Below are 6,000 nucleotides of genomic sequence, written 5' to 3'. Positions count from 1 at the left end.
AGGTCGTACAACCCTAGCACACATTATGGCGTCATTATCATTGGTCGTGTCTCGGGTAATCCTTGTCAGGCCATATGTTATATTCCGACATAAGCAAAGCCATATGCTTTCACATCATGTTCGGACACCCGGAGAGCCATATGCTTTATAGCCCACTCATTTGAAAATCTTTCGGATTGGAGTCTTCGTAAGATTCTTCGTAAACTATAGACTTTTGGCATTTCTCTTGAGAATCAAAATATAAGGGTCATGCCTTTGACGGAAAAGGGAATAGCCTTACATACCTCTATATCTCCTTAACGAATTACTAAAAGCTTTCCTTCCGACTTACATTTACTACAAAGGAATTCGTACGAAGGTTAGATTGGAGGTATGCTTAAGCCTAAATTTCGATATAACGAAAATATTTGTTTCAACAACTTTCCTTCATATAACAAAAATTGCTTGCAATACGAATAGCCTAATCATAATACACAAATTCCCTCGAATGTTAAATGTTTATTCAATTTCCAAACTCATTTGTTTTAGTTAGGTATAATGATTTACACACACACACACACACACACTCCCTCAAAGTCGGTAATACCATGAAATAATTTCACCTTGTTCACGTAAAGATGATCTTTGGATGAGAATACTTCACTTGAGAAGGACTCCACTTCAATCCGAGATTCTAAACTTTTCAATCTTTTGGAAGCATTCTTGTTCCTTGATTCTACTAATCTTTGGTGTTTAATCTTTGTTTCTCTTCTTGGATATGCATTAAGGTGTTATAATTGAGGTTTTTGAAGTTTGAAGAGGTGAAAAAATTATCTCCCGTGTATATATAAAAATTGAGTCGAACCGACCCGAAATATACGGTTCAATATACGAATGTACAACGATTTATACGGTATGTGACCGTTGGTTTTAAAAATCACCCTTGGAAGGGTTCTACGGAATCTACGGGCCGTATAAAATATACGGTCCGATGCATATATAAAGTTTTTTCGATTTCATTCTCGTAGGACATCTTGAAATTATTTACTCGTGCGACATTAACGATCTAGCAGACATTATAACCATCTATATGACCTTCTAAATATTCATTAATTCAACACCCATGAAATCCTTCCCAACATAGCGTATACTACTTCCTTTTGACGAAAACCAAGTCCTATGACTCAAAAATCTTATCGTATATACATTAAGGCTGCCAATCATTTGAGTCGTGAGGGTCTCGTGTCCGCCTTAACCATTCACGACGCAAACGAAATCAAACATACTTCAACCCCCACCGCAAAAAGAAACAAGATTTAGACAAAAAAAACAATGTCAAAGTGAATAGTAACATTACACGATCATATCTAAATATATGACCAACAAAACAATTTTTCCCGGAATTATCCCCACACTCTTATGAGAAGATCATTTTGATATCAATGCATCTCTGTCAGCAGCTAATTCTACTTGTTATATTTTGCTTTGACTTTTCAAGGTATTGTTTCGAGTTCTTGTATATTGTACATCCAACTACGAGAAGTCAACTACACAAATAGCACAACATTTGAACTTGTTAAACCAATACTTAGTTTATATGTTATTAGTAAAAGACTCACCATACCATAATTACCATAACTCTCAAAAAGGGCATCATAATTACCAAAAAAAAGATCAGAGGACAATGAAGAATTCACATTCAAGCTAAGCACCATTTAACTAGTAATTGCTTAAACAAACAAATCACATAATTGCTAATTAGGCCAATAGTGGACTAACATATCCACTAAACAGATCCATGCAACTAACAATTAAACTACTCAAGCCACATGATTAGGAATCAAGCTTAGTCAAACACATAACTAAGAGGTAACACACATAATAGTGCAGAAATTAAAAAAGAGGAGGAGAAGATTAACTGTTAACTAGCTTCATCACTCTAAATTCCAAACAGTCGACCAAAATTTTCAAACTATACACCATTATTCATTTTCAAAAGGAAGCATTAATTTCCATAGGCAAGGAACGCCCTTGCTGTCAGTCGACCAAAATTTTCAAACTATACACCATTATTCATTTTCATATTTCCATAGGCAAGGACTGTCAATCTAGAGCATGTTCATATTTTGGACCACTGAAAACTATATAATGCATGACATAATTAGTGATTACTTAAGACCATATACCTAAAACCAGTACTTTTTATTCTTGTTGAAGCTTGAAACTTTCTTGAAGTACCCTCCTTTGTTAATTTGAAATATCTGGTAGATTTTTAGTACCAACAAATTGGTTTTTGCTTTATGTAATGTGTCTGAAAATTTCCACAAAAGCAAAGTAAATAAGTAAATAAACACAGAGAGTAATTATATCAACAACAGCTCTAAATGAATAAGTCATCTTTCAAAAGTATTTTTCGAAAAAAATATTATCATCGTACCAAACACACCCCTAATTCTGACAATTTTTGTACTTAAACCTTCACTAAAAATGTAGTTATGGGTGAGATTGTGAGCAAGGTGGGAAGCTGCAGGGCCTATATTTACATGTATTTAGGTGAAGATCAAGCCAAGGAGAAGTTTGGTGCATCCATTTGGAAAAAAAAAATGGCAACAAAATTACTTACCTTTAGTGGCGGTGGACAGCAAGGGCGGCGAGGGAGGACAGACAGTGGTGGGGATGGGGCGTCGGCGGCGGGCTAGGGGTGGGAGTGATGGGAAATAAGGTTTAGTTTTGGTGTAAAATATTTGGGAGGGGAAGACGATTGAAGTTTGGGGAGTATATTAAATTTTCAAGTTTATTATTTTGACCGCGTGCGGTCGAAATATGCTTCTCTTTTTTTTTTTTAAATTAATTGTTTTATTTATATAATTTATTTTTTTATAAAATGTTTTTTTTTTCAATTTATTATTTGTGAAATAAAAGGTTTCGATCTCATGTGGTCGAAATTTTATTTCATGTTTAAATATATATCGACCGCGTGAGGTCGAAATCCAAAAAAAAAAAATTAAATTTTGAAAATTTCGACCTCATGTGGTAGATTTTATTTCGACCAAAAAGTGCGGTCGCAAATTTTTGGTCGATTTTCCATGTTTTTTTAGTAGTGATAGTTATAATCTGGGAGATTAGATAGTCATCCTTGGTTGGAATTAATGGTTGCTAACAAGATTTAGGTCAAATTCACATATTGGTCAGACATCTTTTTCGGTCAGGCATAGCTCAGACCCCATGAGGTACAGATGGGTGTTTAATGCACATGCTAGTGACTAGGAATTATAGATTTAAATTTGTTTAAAGCTTCAAACTTAATCATGACATGTTTAATGTTTTGTTGAATCGATGATATTGCATAATATCTCATCATGTGTTTCTTAAAAGTCTTATCCCGTTCTATGTTTAAGGGAGTATATGATGCATATTGAATACTTAAAATTTGTATGTTTTTGTGGATGCAGGTATTGATATTAAATTCAGGAGGGCGTGGTTACCCGTTAGGCATCTCCCTCTCTCTCAAGTTGTATTGATCGATGAGCCACATTCTATGTTGGGGTATCTTATTATTCTTTTTGGGTATAGCCATGGCTTTGTCACCAGTGTTTTTATTTCATCATGCCATATATACAGGCTCCATGTACAATGTGGGCCATGTAGTATGTTTAGAACGTGTCATTAATGTACTTTATGAATTATGTATAAAAGCTTTATATGATTTTAGGCTATTGAACCTAATGTTTTGGATCAGTTATCATGATGCATTGTCTAAGTCTAAGAATGAAGTAAATGTGGGTTCACTCGGTAAATTTGGGGCATGACAAGTAATTTGGGAAAATTGAATATAACTTTGTATAAACTTGATGCAATCCCTACCGCTACTACTATCATTTGCCTGCCTTTATTTTTGCATGGCTTTGGCTTTTTCACTAGTTTTGACTATAGTTTCCGACGTGGCAAATTAAAGAGTGTGCATGAAAGGGAATAAGCACGTGTGGATTGTGAAGACCATGAGTTTAGCTCATGCCTTCCATTCCCTTGACAATGTGTGGAGTCTGTGGACTTGAGCAATTCGTTTGTCTCACTAATTTCATTCAGCCCCATGTGCGTTTACACCTAATCATCTTTTCCGGTGCACTCATTTGCAAAAGCTAATCCGGAAAAGTAAGAAGATTCAATCAACACTACTAAAGATTACAGCTCTCTTGGCAAATTAAGGTGTGTTTAAAAATAAAAATAAAAACAGTCTGGTACATTAAGCTCTTGCTATATGTGGGGTCCGGGAAAGGGCCAGACTACAAGGGTCTATTAATATTCGCAGCTTTATCCTGCAATCCTGCAAGAGGTTATTTTCACGGCTCGAACCCGTAACCTCCTGGTCACATGGCAGCAACTTTACCAGTTACGCGAAAGCTCCCCTTCAGGATGTGTTTGGTATGAAGAAAATATTTTCAAGAAATGCTTTTCAATATTTTTTGATCAAAACATTTCAAAAAATTTATCTCTAGGAAAATCACAAGTTCCTTAAAAATGAGAAAAATGACTTCCCTAGTAGTAGTAGGGAAAACAATCCACAAGTGACATTCCACATTGATCAACACACATCATCTTCACCCTGTATCCCTCGTATCCCCCATCCCCACCACCCCACACTCCCACCCCCACCTCCCATAGTATTTGTCTAGATTATATATAAATATTTTTAGAATAATATCTTCTGCTTAGGTATTGGATACAAGACAATAAGTAAGAAACCCACTTATTTTCCTGGAAAATATTTTTCGAGATTCCTTCATACCGAACACACCCTCTTAATGGGTCGATATTTTCTGCAAATGCCACTCATATCAGTGCTATAAATAATAAGACAAGATGAGCTAGCTAGCAAGTAGCAACACCCTCATCACTAACAACAAGTGTTTAATTTCCAGACTTCTCATATACTCCATTCAGTTTGTATTTTGTTCAAAAAATGGTGATTGTGAGGCTAAATACATCACCTTTTCATCCCTGCAGGATCGAAGCAAGGCCTGTAATTAGCTTCTGTTTGAATAGAGAGTTTGAAGGTGATGATGACGACGACGATGACGGATCAAAAGTGGCACCTGCAGCGTAACTTTCTCATAGATTTTCTTCATGAGAATTGGGCTATATATAGGGACTAGGGAGGGACAAGTTACAAGTTAGTTCTTGTGTTCTCCTCACTATTATTATAGACATAGGAACCCTAATTTAGTATTACTATTAATTAATAACAGTGATGAGAATGAGGTAATATGTAGTGTTTCTTATTTGACTCCTTCAAATAGGTTATCAATTTTCTATTACTAGACCAAATCCATGCAAAGGATGACTATTCAAGAATGTTAGTACTTTGTTTAGTGGGCAAAACTTTTCCATTTATTGTCTTCTACTTTTTCTCCTTATATCAGCATAAGCACTTCATTAATTTGGCGTTAATTATATATTTTGAACTAAAAATTATTTCATACCAATAATTAAACCATTTTTCCATTACACACCATCCATTAATGGTTGTTTTGAGCATGAGGTATGGCTTTAATATTCCAAGAAATGAGGAACTTCAAAAATTAATCTAATTTGATTCTTCAAAAGCCAATAGCTCAAAAAAGTTGGAAATCGGGTGTAGATGGGCTTTTAAAACCAAGGATGATTCAAAAGGAAATATTGGACGATGCAAAGCCAAATTGATAAGTATTTTACTTGGTAATAATGATACATTGATTGTAAAGAGACCTTTTTCATCGGTCTCAAAGAAAGACTCTTTAAGAATGAATTTTATTACGTACCCATTATAATTTAGAGTTACACCAAATGAATATGAAAACTATGTTTCTTAACGTAGACCTCAAGGATTAATAAGTATATATACATGGACTAGTCAGAAGGTTTAGAAAAACTTGAAGGGAAAAAATTATATAATGTGTTGATTATTAAAGAAGTCAATATATGAACTTAAACAAGCAACACAGCTATGATATATTAAGTCCAATAATACCATAGCTTCTTGGG

Source organism: Lycium ferocissimum, chromosome 11 (assembly GCF_029784015.1).
Source record: "Lycium ferocissimum isolate CSIRO_LF1 chromosome 11, AGI_CSIRO_Lferr_CH_V1, whole genome shotgun sequence".
Lineage (NCBI taxonomy): Eukaryota > Viridiplantae > Streptophyta > Magnoliopsida > Solanales > Solanaceae > Lycium > Lycium ferocissimum.
This window is presented reverse-complemented; position numbering follows the sequence as displayed.